Genomic DNA, 20,388 nt, shown 5'->3' on the forward strand with positions numbered 1-20,388 from the left:
TACATTCTTCTAAGTGCAGAAGGGTTCTGATTTCTCTATATTCTTACCAATAAGTGTTTTCTTTAGGTATGTTAGATGTCTGGGGGGTCTGCACACACTGATGCACCAATCAAGGACATTACAAGCAGAGAACCTAGACCCCCTGTTCAGATGTAGCTGATGGACAGCTCATTCTTCCATGGGAGGTTGGGGGAGAGTGGGGACTGCCTGAGATATGAACTCTGGTGCCTGCAATTTGAACACTGTCCCTTGCTGGGGCAGCCTTGTGGACACACAGAGGAAGGGGATGCAGGCTAACCTGATGAGACCTGGTAGGCTGAGGTCAGATGGTGGGGAAGGAGCCCTCCCCCCCCCAGTCAGAGGTCTAGGAGAGGGGAATAAGGTGGAAAAGGGAGGGAGGGTGGGAATGGGAAGATAAGAGCGAGAGGATAGCAATTGGGGTGTAATGTGAATAAATTATAATAAATAAAAACTTTAAAAATTAAAAAGAAAGGCCTGGAATGATGGCTCAGAGGTTAAGAGCACTGGCTGCTCTTCCAAAAGTCATGAGTTCAAGTCCCAGCAACCACATGGTGGCTCACAACCATCTATAATGTGATCCGGTACCCTCTTCTGGCACGCAGGTGTAAATACAGACAGAACACTGTAAATAAAAATAAATAAATCTTTAAAAAATTAAAAAGAAAGTATGATAGATATGGTTGTTTGAATAGGTCTGGCCCCATAAACTCATGTGTTTCAATGCTTGGCTCATGGGGAGTGGCACTATTAGAAAGTGTGGCCTTGTTGGAGGAAGTGTGTCACTGTGGGGTTGGGCTTTGAGGTCTTCTATGCTGAAGCTATGCCTATCATGGCACACAGTTCTCTTCTTTTGCCTCTGGATCTAGATGCAGAACTCTCAGCTCCTTCAGCACCATGTCAGCCTGCATGCCGCCATGCTTCCTGCCATGATGATAATGAGCTAAACATGAAACTGTAAGCCAGCCCCAGTGAAACGTTTTCCTTTATGGGTTGTCTTGGTCATGGTGTCTCTTCACAGCAATAAAACCCTAACTAAGACAATAGACAAGTAATCAAACCCTGAGTTAGGTTCCCAGCCTTGTTTCCCAAGATTATTATTATCATCATATCTTCTAAAGCTTTTGAGACCCACTTGGACTTTATAATAAAGCTCTTCCCAGCTCTGGTTCTCCTAGCAACATCTTTCCTGGAATAACTGGGCTGCTCTTTGGGGCCCAGTGTTTTAAGATTTTACTTTCTGTGCTTAAGAATTAAGAATGAGTTTTTTGGGGTTGGGGTGTAACCCAGTCAATAGAGCGCTTGCCTGTTATGCTTGAGGCCCTGGGTTCAGTCTCTAGCACTGTAAAGCAACAACAAAAGATCCACAATTTGTGGCAAATATGATTGCAAAAAAAGGAAACCGTTGCTGGGTTTGATGGCATAACCTGTGATCCCAGCACTTGGGAGGCAGAGGCGGGTGGATCTCTGCAAGTTTCAAGGCTAGCTGGTCTACATAGTGATTTCCAGGACAGCCAAGTCTACATAATGAGACCCTGTCTCAAAAAAAAAAAAAAAAAAAAAAAAAAAAAAAAAAGTGTCAGTTATAGTTTGTGTCTTTAGATGGGATGTTATTTCTGGTTTATTCTGCCATTAGATTCCTAGACGACATCATCGGCTGAATCTTGCTAACCATACAGCAGTCTCAGCTTGCTTATAGATCGCCACTTTATATGCCTACTTATAAAATCAATCTTTTTTTTCTCATTGGCCGTAGTGATAGGGATCAGAGAAAGGGTCTTGCACATGCTAGGCAAGTACTCTACCACTGAGCTACAGTCTTGGCCCCAGAATAGCCTAAAGAGGGAGTTACCCCTTTTCTGATATTTGATTGGTTCTTTTGAAGGGTACCATATTTCAGTTATTACTACTATTTGTGGGATGTGTGTGTGTGTGTGTGTGTGTGTGTGTGTGTGTGTGTGAGAGAGAGAGATGCCAAGGGTTAAACTCAGGATTTAACATATGCAGTTAGTGCATTCAGTCATAACCACTCTACTACTAGGTTCTATCCCAGCCCTTCCACTACTACTGGTATTAAATCTCTAGCCAAGTATGGTGTTGCATGCCTACAATTCTAGCACTTGGGAGGCAGAGGCAAGAAGATGGCTGCAAGTTCAAGACCAGCCTGATTTATATAGTAAGCTCTAGACTAGTCAGGGCTACATAGTGAGACCTTGTCTCCAAAAAGAGAAGAGGGAGGAAGAGGAAGGAAGGAAGAAGGCTACACACTGGAACTGCTGGTTTTTTGCTTTTCTTTATTAATACATTTTTCCTTTTTTTCTTAGCAGTGTTCTTTCCTATCATGTTGAGTGATAGATTTTTTTTAACCTTTAGAAAGATTAAATACTAATGTTTGTTATATAGTTCCATAAAATACTATGAGTCTGAATATATTTAAGTATTTAATGCTACTATTGGTTGCTTTTTTGTTGTTCAGTAAATTTGAGCCAGTTCCAAAGTAAACAGATGGTAGTCACTGTACTATCCTCCACCCATCAGTACTTACTGACGTTGGGTTACGAGTGCATTCTAACCATCTGATCAAAGTCAGGCTTTGAATAAGTCAGGTGTGGTGAATGACAGGTATGCCTGGATTTTGTCTTGAGAGATTTGGGGATGTGGAAAGCATAAGACCCACTTCCCTTTCTGTAATGTACTGTGGTCTGTAATAGGTTGAGTTGTAACATTCATTAAACCACTCCTCACATTCCCTGTTTTCAAAGCTTATCAGGATGAGTTTGATTTAGTTATTTGGAACCAGAAAGGCAGTTTGTGGAGCTCGGTCCGAAGCTACATAGCTGTAATATATCAGAGATCAGACTTGGGTCCCAGTGGGATTATTCCTTGGGCTTTATTCGCCTGGAAGTATACACAGGAGCCAAGTGGTATGTATGGAAAGCTTTGCTGGAATGCAAATTGGACATATTTTGTTGGGACCTGTAGGGGATTTTCACTGCTTCATAATTTTTCAGAGGTTTGTTATACAGCAGACAGCTACTGCCTCTTCTTTAAATCTGTAAATCCCCCTCTTTTTCCTGTTCTAAAGGTCAGATTTTTTTTGACAACTGTGTGCAGGAACAAGATTTGCTAAATCCCTTCATTTTTATTCATACAAATATCAGAATTCAGTGAACATCAGTTATCCAGCATTTAGAGGTAAGGAAAACTCGAGAGAATCTTGTGAATCTCAACTTAGTGTCAGGCATATGTCTCTGGGGATAAATTTGCTGCCTCAACTTTAACCCGTAGCTGATCTGATAAGAGACAACCCTCTCACCATGGCTTCCTTGTATTCGAAACCTATCTTTAATTAACCCATGTCTGTAGAGCTAGAAGATAGGTAATATAATTAGCAAGAAAATAATGCTTTGGACTTTTCTCGTGGAGTCTCTTTGACTGTGACAGTGCTTAGATTCATATTGGAAAAAATAGATAATCCCTTCTAATGAAGCTATTTCTTTATTCTTACTTACAGTGATGCCTTAGGCATTGCTCAGTTTTAGTTTGAACATGATTCTTTCTTATTACGATTATTTATGTCCCAAAAATTGAACTCAGGTTGTCAGGATTGGAGAAAAGCACTTACCTGCTAAAGCATCTTCCCAGCCCAGATGATTCTTTCCTACCTAATAGTTCATCAAATAGTTATATTATCATACAGTACAGTTTTCTATCAAACTTGTTTAATTTGATATTATCCTGTCTATTGCTGTACAGCAAATTTCCCAAGTATATGGGAGGTTTTTAAAAATATATATATTTCAAAAGTTTCTTTGAGTCAGGAATTTGGGGCCACTTAGCTAGTAGATAGGTTCTTTCAAGGTACCAGGCAGAGAGAGAGAGAGCCATCTGAAGGCTGAACTGAACTGGAAGGTTTGTTTCCAAGCTCACCCTGGCCGTCCTGTGTAGTGTAGGCTTCTTAGCAGGACAGCTAGCCACGTGGAAGCTGCTATATCACCTCTACGTATATGTTCTAGGAGAGACAGAGTGAAAGCAGAAACTTTAAAGTGTGCATGCATGCCTGTATGTGTTTGTTGCTGGAAATCAAACTTAGGGCCTCATGCTTCCATGCTAAGCACATGCTCTGTCACTAAGCTATATCATTCCAGAAGCCATACTTTTTAAATTGTTTGGTAATTTCGTACATGCATATGATGTTTTGATTAAATATACCCTCCCCCATTTTGTCCCTTCTCTTCCACTACTTTTCCCTCCCAACCTTATGTTTTCATTTTGTTTGTTTTTGACACAGGGTCTTACTATGTAGTCTTGGAACTTATAGTGATACACCTGCCTCTGCCTCCTGTGTTCTGGGATTAAAAGCCTCGGCCACCATACTTGGCCTGTGTGCTCTTTTTAAAAAGATTTATTTATTTGATTTTATTTTATGTGTCTCTCTGTGTGCCCGAGTGTGTGTATGTACACTACTTGTATACAGTTGCCCTCAGAGGCTGAAAGAGAGCATTAGCATCCTGGAACTGGAGTTAATAGGTGCTTGGGACTAAACTTGCATCCTTTGGAAGAGCAGCAATTGCTCTTAACTACTGAGCCATTTCTACAGCCCCATGGACTCTTTAAAAAAAAAATCACTGAGTCCAGTTAGTGCTGCCAGTATGTACATGGATGTAGGCTGTCTACTGCAGCATAGGTACATGGATGTAGGCTGTCTGCTGCAGCATAGGTACATGGATGTAGGCTGTCTGCTGCAGCATAGGTACATGGATGTAGGCTGTCTGCTGCAGCATAGGTACATGGATGTAGGCTGTCTGCTGCAGCATAGGTACATGGATGTAGGCTGTCTGTCTACTGCAGCATAGGTACATGGATGTAGGCTGTCTGTCTACTGCAGCATAGGTACATGGATGTAGGCTGTCTACTGCGGCATAGGTACATGGATGTAGGCTGTCTGCTGCAGCATAGGTACATGGATGTAGGCTGTCTGTCTACTGCAGCATAGGTACATGGATGTAGGCTGTCTACTGCAGCATAGGTACATGGATGTAGGCTGTCTGCTGCAGCATAGGTACATGGATGTAGGCTGTCTGTCTACTGCAGCATAGGTACATGGATGTAGGCTGTCTACTGCGGCATGGGTAGCATTGCCAGAGCCATATCCCTGAAGAAACCAGCTGTCCCTCTCCCAGCAGCTTTCCGTGGCCAGAAGTTCCTTATTTAGGAAGGAGCTTTGTTTGTCCCTCCCCCACACACACTAGCATCTTGGTTGGCTTAATATTGGGCAAATCTTGTGCATACAGTCAAAGCTGCTGAGTTCATGTGTGCAATGGCTGTCATTTCAGGAAAAGTCTGACTGAGTCATTCACTACCTCTGGCTCACACAACACCCTCCCTTCCTAAAGATCCTTGAGCCTTGTAGGAAGACATCAACTCTTTCTCTTTCTTTAAAAAATATTTTTGCAGCCAGGTGTGGTAATGTACACCTGTAATCCCAGCACTCGGGAGGCAGACAGGCGGATCTCTGTGAGTTTGAGATCAACCTGGTCTTCAGAACAAGTTCCAGGACAGTTGGTGCTATACAGAGAAAGCCTATCTTGGAAAACATATTTGTTTTTACTTATTTTATGTATATGAATATTTTGCCCATGTGTATGTCATTGTACCACATGTGTGCCTGATGCCTGGAGGTCAGAGAAAGGAATTAGATTCCTTGGGACTAGAGTTATGAGTGGTTTGGAGCCATCATGATGGTGCTGGGAATTGAACCCACATCCTTGCAAGAGCAAAAAGTTTTCTTAAACACTGATACATACTTTCTTTTTAAATTTAACTTCAAAAGTATCATCTCATCCTTTGTGCCTTGCTGTATTGGGCACATAGGTTAACTGATCCTGATATGTCTGAGAAGGGATTACACAAAGCCATTGGAAGTCATTTTGGAGGCTGATTTCAAAGTAAGATAAGTTGAAAATTACATATGTTTACTGGGATTTAAAGATGGATATATTTTGTAGGTTATTTATTTATTGTGTGTCTTATATGGGTGCATGTATGCCATATAGGTGTGTGTGGGGACAACTTGAGGGAGTCAATTCTATCTTCTTAGGTGGATCCCAGGGTCCTCCAGCTTGGCAACATCTTGCCTACTGAACCATCTTGCAGGCCCTGGTGTTTCTATTATAAAAATGATAATTGCCTTGCAGTTCTCTTCTTCCAGCCTCTCACATCTCTGAAATCTGCCATGGTGTAGATTGCAGATGTGTATGCAAGTATTGCTTCAGTGTGTCAGTTGCTCTGTCTCTCAAACACAAATAAGAACCCTCTTGTTCTTTAACATAAACCTAGTAAATGTGAACATCTTTGTGTGTGTGTGTATGTGTGTGTGTGCGCACACGCACCCATACACACATACAAAGCACAGAGAGAAGAATGTTGGGTACCCTGCTTTATCGTTTTTTTACTTTAAGGTAAGGTTTCTCATTGAACCTGGAGCTAGGCTGGCAGCTAGCAAGCCCTAGCAATAGCAGTCTGCTTCTGTCCATCCTGGAAGTGCTGGGGTTACAGCACACATAACCAGGTATGCATGCTTGTTCAGCAGACAGTTTTCCCATTGAGCTATCTCCCCAACTCCATTATTTTAAAAAGCTGGAAGGGGAAGTTGTCTCATTACCAAGGCTTTCTTTAAATCTTATGTATGTAACTAAAAAGACATCCTCCTTCCTCCACCTCCAAAGTGGTGAAATTACAGGTGGTTTCCTCAACTTGTTCTGTTTGTGCTGTGCTTAGAGTCAAATCCAGGGCTTTGTGCATGCAAGGCAAATACTCTACCAACTGAAGTATATGCCCAGCCCAATGTTAATTATTTTTGGGTGTTTTATGGGAGTTCCATAATAGAGATTAAAGTCTTTTTCTTTTTGTTTTCCTCTTCCACTTTCTTCTTTTTTCTTCTTCTTGAGAAGAAGCCCAGGCTGGCTTCTACCACAAAGTAGTTGGAAGTCCTGAATGCTGCCAGTGTCTTTTTTTTAAAATCACTTTTGACTATTTCTGTTCTAGGTAGGTGTGTGTGTGTGTGTGTGTGTGTGTGTGTGTGTGTGTGTGTTGCCCTGGGAATTAAATCCAGGGCCTCATTTATGCCTGGTAAGCACTCTACAAGTTGAGCTTTACCCTCAGCCTGCTGTTGGAGTAGTTGCTGTGGTTCCACAGAGAAGTGCTCATGCATCACCTAGTTTATTGAAGTATAGAAATACAGGTACTGGATGAGTCTTTGGTTCAGAGTGTTCATGGGAGCAGTGAGTGTGGAGAATAGGCAAGCCAAGATGTAAGAAGGGTAGATGAGGACAAGGCTGACACCAGACCTATAAATACCTTAAGGTCTCATTTAGTGCTTTGAAATAGTAATTAGGTCACTTTTATTGTCTTCTCCAAGTTATTTATTGGTTGTCTCTGAAGACAAGGCATTAGAACTTTTAGAGAAAATGCTACTGTCTGTGGCTCACAGAGAGCAGGTAGAGGCTCAGATGGTAGAGTCTTGCCTGGAGTACACAAGGCCATTCAGTCTCTAGTACCTCATGGACCAAGGACATGATGCTTTTAACCCAGCACTCAGAAGCTGGAGGTGGTAGAGGCAGGAGGTTGGGGAGCTCAGGGTCATTTTATGCTATATCGCAAGTTCATAGTAAGCATGGATATACTAGGTCCCCATATAAAAAGTGCAGATTCTGGTCAACTCTTTCTCTCTTTTGCTTATTGAGACAGGGTCTTGTGTACTCCAGACTAGCCTGTAACTCAGCTGGCCACAGCTTCCCAAGTCCTAGGGTTGCGTACAGTCTTGCACTGCTTACTACAGTCAGTTCTGTTACAGTGAGGTGACTTGGTGTAAAATCTGAGTGTTGAGACTTAGCTATAGATAATATCCAGTTTTCTAAGCAAGAAGGTGGAATTCTAAGCAGTGAAGGGACCTGACTTTACCATGGCACCTTACTGATAGATTGACCACATGACCAGGGAGCTCATGACCAAGCCATTATTCTCCCCACACATATTTGTATGTGTCTTTGTGGGTGGATATGTGCGCATGAGTGCAGGAACCCTCAGAGTCCAGAGGTGTCATCAGATCGCCCTGGAGCTAGAGTGGAAGTGGCTGTGAACCACTGGACATGTGTGCTTGCAACTGAGCTTGGGTCCTCTGCAAAGGCAGTATGTGCTTCGAGCTGCTGATCACACCCCCAGCCTCTCTTAGATTTTAAAATGAGGTCCTAGTTTCTAGTATGTTCTTTTTGCTTAAAGAGGTTAGAGGAATAAAAGTCTTATTTTCTTCTCTAAATAAGAAAATTGGACCAAATAATTTCTAAAACTGTAAGATTCTTAAGGTCTCTTGTCCTCTCTCATACAACCTTTTCAATATTTTCAGGAGGATTCTATTCCATATGAATGCCATTATAGTGTACTTGTAATGGAATTTTTGATGTTAAAATATTACAGAACATACTTTTTTTTTCTTTCCATGACAGGGTTTCTCTGCATAGCTTTGGCTGTCCTGGAACTCCTGCTGTAGACCAGGATGGCATTGAATTCATAGAGATCCACCTGCCTCTGCCTCCTGAGTGCTGGGTTTAAAGGTGTGTGCCACCATGCCTGGCTTCCAGCCAGCTTTTTAGCTGACTTTTAGTCTTTACTTCTTTAGTCTGTTCTAGTTAGCTTGATCTACAGAAGAATAAGGCCAGAAAGAGCATAGTTTGAGCAAGATTACATAGTTTACTAGCTGAGAAAGTCAGTATTCGAGACTGATTCCTTGTCCATTGTTGATACTTCTGAGAAATGCGCCCATCTGACTTAAATGAGAAATTGAGGTTTAGAGGTTGCAGAAATAATTCAGAAATAAGAGTGCTTGCTGTTCTGTACCATCCCCAGCACCTGCATTGGTGGCTAACTACCATTGGTAACTCCGGTTCCAGGGAAGTTGACACCCTCTTCTGGCTTCCACAGGCACCACACATGCATGTGGTATACCTAGATACACATAAACCAAACAGTCATGCACATAAAATAAAATAGGGTGTTTTTGTTTTTAAGGAAATGGGGGTTTGTTTTACTTGGCAGTTTTGTTTCTTAATTAGGTATTTTAAACTTTGCCAGGGTCTAGTGCATATTACATTCATGCTGGACCATGAGCTATACCCCTAACCCATCCAACCTTAGCTATTCGGTTTTAGAACACTGGCTAGAAATTCAGCTTTTCTTCTTTTTTGTAAGGTGATGGGGATAAGATATTCAGTTTTAAAGCCTAGTAGAAATCCCAGCCTAAAGATGGCTTTATTTCTTGAGACAAAGAATTGTAGAGCCTGGGTAAGTTATAAGCATAAAAGTTAGGCTAAGAAAGGATTATTGTGTGTGTGTGTGTGTGTGTGTGTGTGTGTGTGTGTGTGTGTGTGTCAGAGAGAGAGAGAAAGAGAGAGAGAGAGATGTTGACTCTGTTTCTTAGCAATTAAACTTTATTATACAACCCAACTAGCTTATACAAGAAGGAAAAAGGTTAAAGGGACAAAAGAGTGAACCTTCCGGTAGCCGTTCCACGGGACGGGTCCTTAGGTGTCTCTCTGGCCTGCGTGCTGGTCCAGCTGGTCCGCTGCCCCCGCACGCTCTCTCTGCAGCCGACTTTGTTATTCTCTCTTCTCCAACTGCCTGAGTCACGGGGGAAGGACCGGCTCCTTCTCCCGGTGAGGGTCCATTAGAAAGACAATAGTCCAGGTGGGGTTCCCAGGTCTCCTTCTTGAATTCCAGACCCAGGATGGCTCCACTCAGTCTGTCACAAGGTATTCATGGGGTGCCCCAAGGGTAAAGCCCGCCAAGACTGCTCCCACCCGAGACAAGGCCTATTCTTTCCCACAGAGAGAGAGAGAGAGAGAGAGAGAGAGAGAGAGAGAGAGAGAGAGAGAGAGAGAGAGAGAGAGAGAGAACATACAAATGTATCTGTATGTATATGGAGGCCAGAGAGAAACCTTGGTGTTCCTTAGGCCATCGTCTTGTCTTTTGAGACAGGGTCTCTCATGGGCCTGAAATTTGTCAAATAGCCTAAGCTGTCTGGCCAGTGAGTCCCCAGAGACCCACCTATCTCTACTTCATCAGGCTTGGGATTACAGGCACATGCTAGCATACCCAGCTTTCTTTCATGGATTCTAGGGATCAACCCAAGTCCTCATGTTTGCAAAGCAAGTGCTTTGCTGACTGAGCATCTCCCTAGGCCTTCTCTCCACCCCTACTTCTCTTTTGTAGACTGGGTTTTGTGTAGCCCAGGGTGATCTTGATCTTACTAGGTAGCCAAGTGGTCCTTTCCCTCTAACTCAATGGTTCTCAACCTTCCTAATGCTGCGACCTTTAACTCAGTTCCTCATGTTGTGGTGACCTTGAACCATAAGAACACACAAGAAAACTCATAAATCACTAACCTGGGCTCATAGGGGCTTCCTGAGACTGAGCTGATCCTCAGGGAGCCTGCATGGGTCTGACCTAGGCCCTCTCCTTATATGTTATGGCTGTGTAGCTTGGTCTTGTGGGACTCTTGTGGGAACAGGGGCTGTCTCTGACTCCTTTGTCTGCTTTTGGGACCCTTTTCTTCCTACTAGGTTGCCTTGTCCAGACTTATTATGAGGGAGGTGCCAGATCTTACTGTAACTTGATATGCCATGTTAGGTTGATATCCCTGGGAGGCCTGCCCTTTTCTGATGGGAAAGGAGAAGCGTGGCTGGGGTGGGGGGAGTGGAGGAGGGAGGAGAAACTGCAGTGGGTATGTAATATATGAGAGAAGAATAAATTTAAAGAATTATTTTTGTTGCTACTTCAAAACTAATTTTACTACTGTTATGAATCCTAATGTAAACATCTGTGTTTTCTGATGGTCACAGGCACAACCCCTATGGAAGGGTCTTTCAAAAAGGGGGTTGAAATATACAGATTGAGAACCACTTCTCTAACTTTTTTGAGTCCTGAAATTACAGGTGCATGCCCTTATGCCTCATATATGTGGTACTAGAGATCAGACACAGGGCTTGCAGTATACTAAGAAAGCACACTATGATTGAGCTACATTCCCAGCCCTCTAATTGCATGTGGACTTTAACTTGTTTAAAATAACTTTTGTTTAAAACTTTTGTTCTTTCCTCTAAGTCAGAAGAGCTAAGCATAAGGTACAGACTTACCAGCTATGCAGAATGTGCTATTGTATGTGTGTTGTTCATATGGTTCTGTTGTGCATGTGTGTGTGTGTATGTACATATATGTAGAGGCTGAAGATAGACATCAAGTGTCACCCTTAATTTTGTTTGCTTGTTTGTTTGTTTATTTATTTTTGTATAGGCTCTTACTATATAGTCCTGGGTGGCCTGCAAGTCACTATGTTTAGATTAGACCAGGCTGTCCTCAAATTCAACAGAGATCTCCCTGTTTCAGCCTCTTGAGTGCTGGCATTAAAGATGTGTGCTAGCATACTAGTCCTCATTTTTGTTTTTTAAGATTGTTTTTTAATTGTTTATGTGAGTGCAAGTGTCCGTAGAGGAAGGAGGGCATTGAGCCCTTGAAGTAGGGTCACACAGGCTATTGTGAGCCACCTGATATGAATGTTGGGAACTGAGTGTAGGTCCTCTGCAAAGCAGTATGTGTTCTTAATTGCTGAGCCATCTCTCCAGCCTTCACTTTATTTTTTGAAGCAGAGTTTCTCACTGAACTTGGACGCTCATTGATTGGGCTAGACTGGCTAGCCAGTGAGCCCCAGAGTTGTGCCTATGTCTAACCAACACTAGGTTTAGGAACATGAACCACTATACCTATACTTTACATTGGTACTGGGGATCCAAACTCAAGTTCTCGCGGCAAGCATGTTGCCAACTGAGCCTTCCTTGTTCCCATGACAGAGCCTTTGTAAGGTGCGTGCTATAAAGCCATGGCTAGATTTTGCTTCCAGAGTAAGTTGGAAAATCAGGATTTGAGTAGTTTGGTTTTATGTGCCTTATTTGCAGCCTTAAGTTAAAAGCCTAATGTGTTGGTTTTGGATTTCTTGACAAAATACTCAAAGAAACCAGAAAAGGAGGAAATGCTCATCTTGACTCATAGTTTCAAAGGTTTCAGGCCGTGGCCACTTGGCATTTGTGTTTCTGAGTCTGTGCTGAGGCAGAGAATCCTAGTGGAGAGGGTGGGGTAGAGCAGAGCTGTTTGTCTTGTGGCAACTAGTAAGCAGAGAAAATGATGAGCAGCCTGGGAACAAGAGCTTTCAAGACACTTCCCAGTGACTTGCTTTCTCAACTAGGTCCCTCCTCCTAACAGGTCATGTAGCTATGAGCTTATTAGTGGACTAATCCATTGATAAGGTTAATAGCTTTATGGTCTAGTTACTTCTCATTAACACACCCCTAGCTGAGGACCAAGTCTTCATCACACAGGGTTTGGGGAATTCTAGAGCAAAACTGTAACACCTACTAAACCAAAGAGCTAGTTCTGTACAGACAGAGGTTACATAGTAAACATTCTTTGAAGCAATATTTATACAAAGCATCAAAAGAAAGTAGATTGAGTCTTGCCAATAGATAGTCTCTCTCTCTCTCTCTCTCTCTCTCTCTCTCTCTCTCTCTCTCTCTCTGTCTCTCTCTCTCAACCTTCATTTCTTCCTTCTAAATATTCATATATTTTCCTATTTAGACCAAAAGGATGACAAAGGGAAAGAAATGGCCTTTTAAAATTACTTTATGTGGAGAATTTGAAGTTGTTTTGGAACTTTACAACCTTTTGGAACCAAACTAAAGACCCTCTTTAATTTTTTTAAAGCTGGGAGGTGGCGGCACATGCTTTTAGTCCCAGCACTCAGGAGGCTGAGGCAGGTGGATTCCTGAGTTCCAGGCTAGCCTGACCGATAGAATGAGTTCTGGGATAGCCAGGGCTACACAGAAAAAACTTGTCTTTAAACAACAACAAACAGACAAACAGCCCCCCAAAAAAAACCAAAACAAAAAACAAAAACAATTGAAAAAGTACCTCCTAATTTTTGTTTTGTTTGTTTTGTGAAATAGGCTCTTGCTTTGTAACTCCAGCTTTCCTGTAATTCATTCTGTGGCCTAGGCTGGCCTCAAACTCAAGTCTACTGTCTTAGCGTCTTCAGTTCTGGAATTACAGGCATGTGCCAATATCTGGCTTTAAAAACATCAAAGTTTTACAAATGAATGATTCAACAAAACACAGACGTCTGTATTATATATATTATTTATATGTAATATAAAATATGTAATTTTAATATTTTTTCTCTAAGGTAACTAAATTGTTGGGACAAGTACTGCCTTAAAATTGAGTTGAGTAGGGCTGAAGAGATGCATTAGCAGTTATGAGCATTTGCTGCTCTTCTAGAGGACTTGAGTTTGATTCCCAGCAGGCACATTAGGTAGCTCACAACTGCCTATAATTCAAGTTCCAGGGAATTTGACACCCTCTTCTGGCCTTTACAGACCTGCACACATGTAGCATACAGTCACATAGACACAAGTTTAAAAAAAAAAAAAATTGAATTGGGTACTAAAATCAAAGGGTTGAAACCAATAGTTTTGGAATATATTGTAGGGGCTGGAAAGACAGCCCAGTGTTTAAGAGCATCGAATGTTCTTCCAGAGGACCAGCATTTGAGTCCCAGCACCCACATGGTCTTATAACCATCTGTAATTCCAATTCCAGAGGATTAGACACCATCTTCTGGCATCCATGTGCACTGGTACACATGTTGTGCACAGATATACATTCAGGCAAAACACTCATACACATAAAATAAAAATAAACAAAGTTTAAAAATTTTAAATATTTCTAGGTTCAGCATGATAGCATATGCCTGTAATCCTGTGATTTAAGAGAGATGAGGTAGGGAGATGAGTTCAAGCCTAGTTTGGACTGTATTGGGGGAGACTGCCTCAAAAATAGAAAATGAAAGCTATCCTCTAAAATCAATTATGAGTTTATCACTATTTATTGTTGTTATTATTATTATTATTATTATTATTTTTAATTTTTGTTTTTCGAAACAGGGCTTCTCAGTGTAACAGCTCTGGCTGTCCTGGAACTTGCTCTGTAGACCAGGCTGGCCTCGAATTCACAGAGATCCACCTGTCTCTGCCTCCTAAGTGTTGGGATTAAAGGTGTGCACATGCGCCACCATAGCCTGGGTTCTATTTATTATTTACAGATCTAGCTACACAGCTTGGAATCAAGTTGTATAATAGCATCAAATCTCTTTTTAATAAAATGTCTTTTAAACTCTTGTCAGAGATCAGGGCATCTAATAACTTAGTAAGTACTTACTGACTTATGTTTTTAGTAGGCACTTCATTTGGCAAGATTTTATTGGTCTTATGCAGTGCAGATGGTAATATTATGTGTTAGCCAGTTCACTTACATCATTTCACTTAATCTTTTCAAGAATATTTCAAAGACCAGCAAGATGGCTTAGCAGGTAAAAACACTTGCTGTGTAAGCCTGACAACCTGAGTTGTCACATAGATCCGAAGGAGATGATTGACTCCTGAAAGTTGTCGTCTGACCTCTGTGTTCATGCTACAGCGTGCTTTGTCTCCAGACACTACCCCCTTCCAATTTGTTTGTTTGTTTGTTTACAAAGAAAGTAATTCAAGATAATACTATGAAAATTGTATGATAGGAGAAATAGTGTCCAAAATACCTTTAGGTCATATACTTGGTAAGTGGCAGGACGAGGACTCTTAAGTATGGGCCATTTCACTGATCATAGTTCCTGTGCTTGCCTCCATATTGCCGTCTCTTGAATGCCCAGAATTACTGACAGAAGACAAACTAGTCTCAGTAAATAGGAAACTCCTAGTCTGTGGTTCCACAAGAGCGCTTGATTTTCAATCGTGACAATAAGCTCCTGTCTTTCTTCTAAGAGCCTAGGAGATTAAGGAGATTAAGAGCAAGTAAGAGTGTAGGTTCTAGACAAAAGATATGCAGGCCTGGCTTTGAATGGCAGTCTCACCTAGATGACCTCTGGCCAACTACTTAACCTTAGCCTCGGAGCCTCATCTGTAAAGCAGGCACAGTGTGGAATACAACTTAGCAATAAGAAGGAGTGAACTGTTGGCATATACTGAAGCTTGGACACAGCTCAGATTCGTTGTGACGAGTGGGTGCTGGCCATATGACACTCTAAACAGGCAACACTATAGAGACAGGGAGCAGCACTCAGCAGGGAAGGGTGCTTCCCGTGAAGGAGAGGATTGAATCAGGAAACTGTCTTCTGATCTCAACTTACATGCTCCTACACAGAAAGAAATCGAATTCAAAAATTTAAAACTCTAAACAATAAATAAGTAAATAAAACCAACAAGTTAACTTGTATTTGAGCAGCAACGCCACACTGTAGTCACATGCGGGCAGCACACAGTTTCGCTGTGCACTCACACCTGCCCGCCACGGCTTCCCTGACTTGTGGCCTGCACAGACACAGAAGTGAGGCCTAATGTGACTTGTCCTTACAATGGAGTTCTCCACAAACCCCGGTATTCACACACTAACTCAACTTGAGCTCATTTGATAGCAGATAGGTAAACAATATGACTACCAACTATGAGGGGCTTTTGAGGTAATGAAACTATTCTGTAGCCTCATTTTTTGTAGTGTTTACATGAATCTGTATGTGTGTTAAAAATAACAGAAAATCAAGCCGGGCATGGTGGCGCACGCCTTTAATCCCAGCACTTCGGAGGCAGAGGCAGGTGGATTACTGTGAGTTCGAGGACAGCCTGGTCTACAAAATGAGTCCAAGACAGCCAAGACTAACACAGAGAGACCCTGTCTCAAAAAACCAAAACCAAAACAAAAACAAAAACAAAAACAAAAAAACCCCAAAACCCAGAAAAATCTGTTCCACTCTCCAAATTAATTTACTGTGTATTAATTTAGAAAACAAATTAAATAAGATGTGGTAGTGTGTACCTACAGTCCCAGCTGCCCAAGACGCTAGGATGCGGAGATCTCTTGATCCCAGGAATTGAAACTAGTTTAGGAAACAATGGGATCTCATCTCATTAAGTAAATAGTTGGGTGTGGTAGTGTTCATGTGCACTTGCACCCTGGATGGGGGAGGTAGAAAAATGTGTGCAGAGTTACCCTTGGTTACACAGTGAGTTCAAAGCCAGCCTAAGTTACTTGAGACCAGGTCTCAAAAAGCATAAACTCATGAAAGAGCTGGGGATGTAGTTCAGTTGATAGTTTGCCTAGTGTGCTTGAAGTTCTGGGTTTGATTCTCTCTCTTTTTTTTTTTTTTTTTTGTTTTTCGAGACAGGGTTTCTCTGTGTAGCCTTGGCCATCCTAGACTCACTTTGTAGACCAGGCTGGCCTCGAACTCACAGCGATATGCCTGCCTCTGCCTCCCGGGTGCTGGGATTAAAGGCGTGCGCCACCACGCCCGGATTCTTTTGTTTTGTTTTGTTTTTCAAGACAGGGTTTCTCTGTGTCGCCTTGGCTGTCCTGGACTCTCTTTGTAGACCAGGCTGACCTCAAACTCACAGCAATCCACCAGCCTCTGCCTCCCAAGTGCTGGGATTAAAGGCGAGCACCACCATGCCTGGCCTGGGTTTGATTCTTAATCAGGCATAAATTAGACATGGTGGTGTTAGCTGGTGATCCTAGCATTTGGGAGGTAGGTAGGTGGATCCGAAGTTCAAAGTCATCCTTGGATATATAGAAAATTTGAGGCTAATATGAGTTAGAGACACTGTCTTTAAAATTTTTAACATCAAAATAATCAACCTACCAATAAAAATGAATATATAAAAATAGAGACCATGATACAAATTTTTAATTTTTTTTTTTTTTTACTTTTTTAGATTAAAAAAAAAATGTTTATGAATGTTTTGACAGCATATATGTCTGTGTACCATGTGGGTGCCTGATGCCTGTGGGGTCAGAAGAAGGTATTAGGTCCCCTAGAATTACCTGGAGTTAACGGTTGTGAGCCACAATGTGGGTGCTGGGGACTGAACCCGAACCTTTTGCAAGAGCAACAAGTGCTCTAAATTGCTGAGCTATCTCTCCAGCTTTTTTTTTTTTTTAATTGTTTTAGATCTATTTGTTTTATAGTAAAGAAAGGTGTCATAAGGTCATTATGAAAAATAAAAATAAGATAATGTAAGTACAATAGTATCCCAGTGCCTATCTGGTAGGTAATATATATTAAGTATTTTTGACATTATTAAAAGTAGGTTACATGTGACATTCATTAAAAGGAAGGGGGAATAAAGTTTCACCCCATCTACATGAGTATAGTCAGTAAGTAGGAAAATGAGTAGCCATGAGTCAGATGGAATATGTTTTCACATGATTTGGCAAAGACCTTGAGGTCTGGACGGTTAGGCGAGCATTTCTGGAATATCTCGACGGCGGCTTCTTTGCTAGCTGCACATTGTTCTTCAGTAAAATGCCTTTGTCTCAGAAACTTCAGCTCCTTCCACTGGCTTCAGACTAATCTGCACTTGGGATTGAACAAATTGATTAAAGAAGGAGCTGAAGTATTCCTCATCCTTGGGAGATGGCAGCTGGTCTGTAGAACCGCTGGAGCTCCAAGAGCTGGTTCTTCCTGTTAGCCACAGCCTTTGACAACAGCAGGGTGACAACAGAGAGGGCAAGTATTATTCAAAGGTTAAAAAATAATTAAGGTCATAGTAGCATTATAGTTATTCCGGCAATGAAAAAGAGGCTGTAAGGTAATTTTTTATTTTTAATTTTTAAATTATGTATATACATGGGTGCCTTTGTGTAGGCATTGGTGTTTTGTCAGCATGTCTGTCTATGTGAGAGTGACAGATCTTGGAGTTACAGATAGTTGTGAACTGCCATGTGGGTGCTGGGAATTGAACCTAGGTCCCCTGGAAGAGCCGTCAGTGCTCTCAACCACTGAGCCATCTCTCCAGCCCCTCCAGTTTGTTTTTATTTGATCTTATTGTTATTAAATGCCTGTTTATATTCTAAAAAGAGAGAAAGGGTGTAGATTTAGGCGAGTGGGGAGTTTTTAAGGAGCTGGAGAATGGGAACCATAATCAGAATATAGTATATGGGAAAAAATGCAAACCAAAGAGAAGTAATTATGTTAATAGATATATGACCTTTTAATAGAAAAGGTTGGATTAAAGACTTTTCAAAATGGTTCCATTGGCTGTTGTTCTGTAACTACATCGCTCTAACTGATTGCGCCACTGGGGCACTTGTTGGCTATTGTTGTACTGGTGTTTACCAGTGGGGTATGCTGAGGTGGCAGAAGGGTCACAAGGTTGAGGCTATCCCGGGCCACACCTTTTAAAGGGAGCCTGTAAAGTAGCTCTACTGTTAAAGCCACTTGCTGTGAGGCTGGCAACCTGAGTTTAATCCCCAGAACCCTCAAGGTAGGAGAGAACCAACTTCAGAAAGTTGTCTCCTTACCTCTACATGTGCACGCTACACACACACACACACACACACACATATACACAAACACAAACACACACACACAAATATAAACAAAAAATTTAAATGGTTCTGTTGGCCTGTAGGCAAGGTCCAAGATCATCTCCAAATGATAGAATATTTAATTCTGTCCTGAAATATATTTAAAAACTCTTTTTCAAGAGCTTGGTAGGTTTTTGTTTTGTTTTATTTCTTTTGGTTTGGTTTTCGAGACAGGGGTTCTCTGTGTTAACCTTGTCTGTCCTGGACTCATTTTGTAGACCAGGCTGGCCTCAAACTCACAGAGATCTACCTGCCTCTGCCTCCCGAGTGCTGGCATTAAAGGTGTCCACCACCACACCTGGCTAAGAACTTGATAGTTTTAATGTTTACATTTAGATCTTTTACCCATTTTGAGTTAATTTTTCATACCTTCATAGTTGAAGTTATAGAATTTTATAGCATTTATAAATAAATTATATCTTTAAATTTTTTAATTTTATTGTTTTATGTGTGGAGGTGCCTTACCTGCATATGTGTCGCTGCACCATATGTATGCAATATCCTCAAAAGCCAGAGCATAGCAATGGATCTTCTGGAACTGGAGGTGCAGATGGTTGTGAGCCATCGTGTGGATACTGAGAATCAAACCCAGGTCATCTGGAAGAGCAGCTAGTGCTCTTAACTGCTGAGTCATCACTCCAGCTCCAAATTGTATCTTGATAACTGTTTATATAGAAAATCCAGGGAAGCCAAACATGATGGTACATGCCTGTAATGCCCTTCTCTTGCACATGACTGTCTAGTTGCCTCTCGCTCTTTATTGAAATGACTGCTCTTTTCTGCTTGAACACTCTTAGTACCCTTGTCAGAATCAATTGACCGTAATGATTCTTTATCGTTTGTTTGTTGAGACACAGTCTCAGAATGATCTTAAACTCGTGATACTCCTGCCTTGACCTTTTAAATTCTGGGATTACTGAAGTGTTGTCACACCCAGCTTCCTGGCTAGAAAATCTTGATGACTCTCTGCTGCTATAGCTCCCTAAAGAATAATTCAGAGGGCCTGGAGAGATGGCTCAGTGGTTAAGAGCACTGACTGCTCTTCCAAAGGACCTGGGTTCAATTCCCAGCACCCACCTGGCAGCTCACAACTGTCTGTATCTCCAAGATCTGACACCCTTACACAGATATACATGCAGGCAAAAACACCACATAAAATAAAAATAGATAATTAAAAAAAAAAGAATAATTCAGAGTGCTTCCATATGGATGCTGCTGTGCCTAAGGAAGAACATGCTAAGTGTTAAGGTGCTCCTAGGCCTCTTCTTAGCATATACCTTGGCAGCTCATAGCGTGCAGAAACCCAGATCCCCAGCATTAGGACATTAATGGTTTCAGTCACTATCTCACTGAACTCTGTACTCAGTATTCTGGAGTCTGTGCAGCACTGTTTTGTGATACTAGTTTTATGGTACCAGACATGGGACCCAAGACCCCTTGCCTGTTAGGGAAGCACTCTATTGCTAAACAGTTTGAGACAGTGTCTCTCTGTCTAGTCCAGACTGTCCTGGAAGTCATTCTGTAGACGAGGTTGATGGTGTTCAATCTTTTTCAAAAATTTATGTAACTATACCCGAATGTTTTCTACTCATTATATTACATAATTATTAAATACGTTTATGAGGTAGGGTTGGAATTTTTTTCTTTATGTTACAGATATGGAAACTGAGGCTTAAAAGATCACATTAGAACTAAGATTTGCATTTTTCTCATTTCAAAGTCACTACCTTTAGAAAGTAGATAATGAGATCTCCACCTGCATGTATGATTGAATTCTAAGAGAAACGATGGGGCTGAAGAGGCAGCTCAGGGGTTAAGGGCACTGCCTGCTTTTACAGATGACCTGGATGCAATTCC

At 41.6% G+C, this 20,388-nt stretch overlaps 1 protein-coding gene and 1 long non-coding RNA gene across 6 annotated transcripts in view; both read left to right on the forward strand.

Annotated features, from left to right (window-relative positions):
• Gbf1 (golgi brefeldin A resistant guanine nucleotide exchange factor 1) overlaps positions 1-20,388 on the forward strand; it is a 134,067-nt gene that overhangs the window by 41,831 nt on the left and 71,848 nt on the right. The window lies entirely within an intron of this gene.
• LOC127189664 (uncharacterized) lies at positions 3,963-5,465 on the forward strand. The gene is made up of 4 exons (XR_007830667.1): positions 3,963-4,705; positions 4,875-4,911; positions 4,978-5,047; positions 5,081-5,465. It is a non-coding gene; the product is annotated as an uncharacterized LOC127189664 (long non-coding RNA).

The sequence above is a fragment of the Acomys russatus genome, chromosome 5 (assembly GCF_903995435.1).
Source record: "Acomys russatus chromosome 5, mAcoRus1.1, whole genome shotgun sequence".
Taxonomy (NCBI): Eukaryota; Metazoa; Chordata; class Mammalia; order Rodentia; family Muridae; genus Acomys; species Acomys russatus.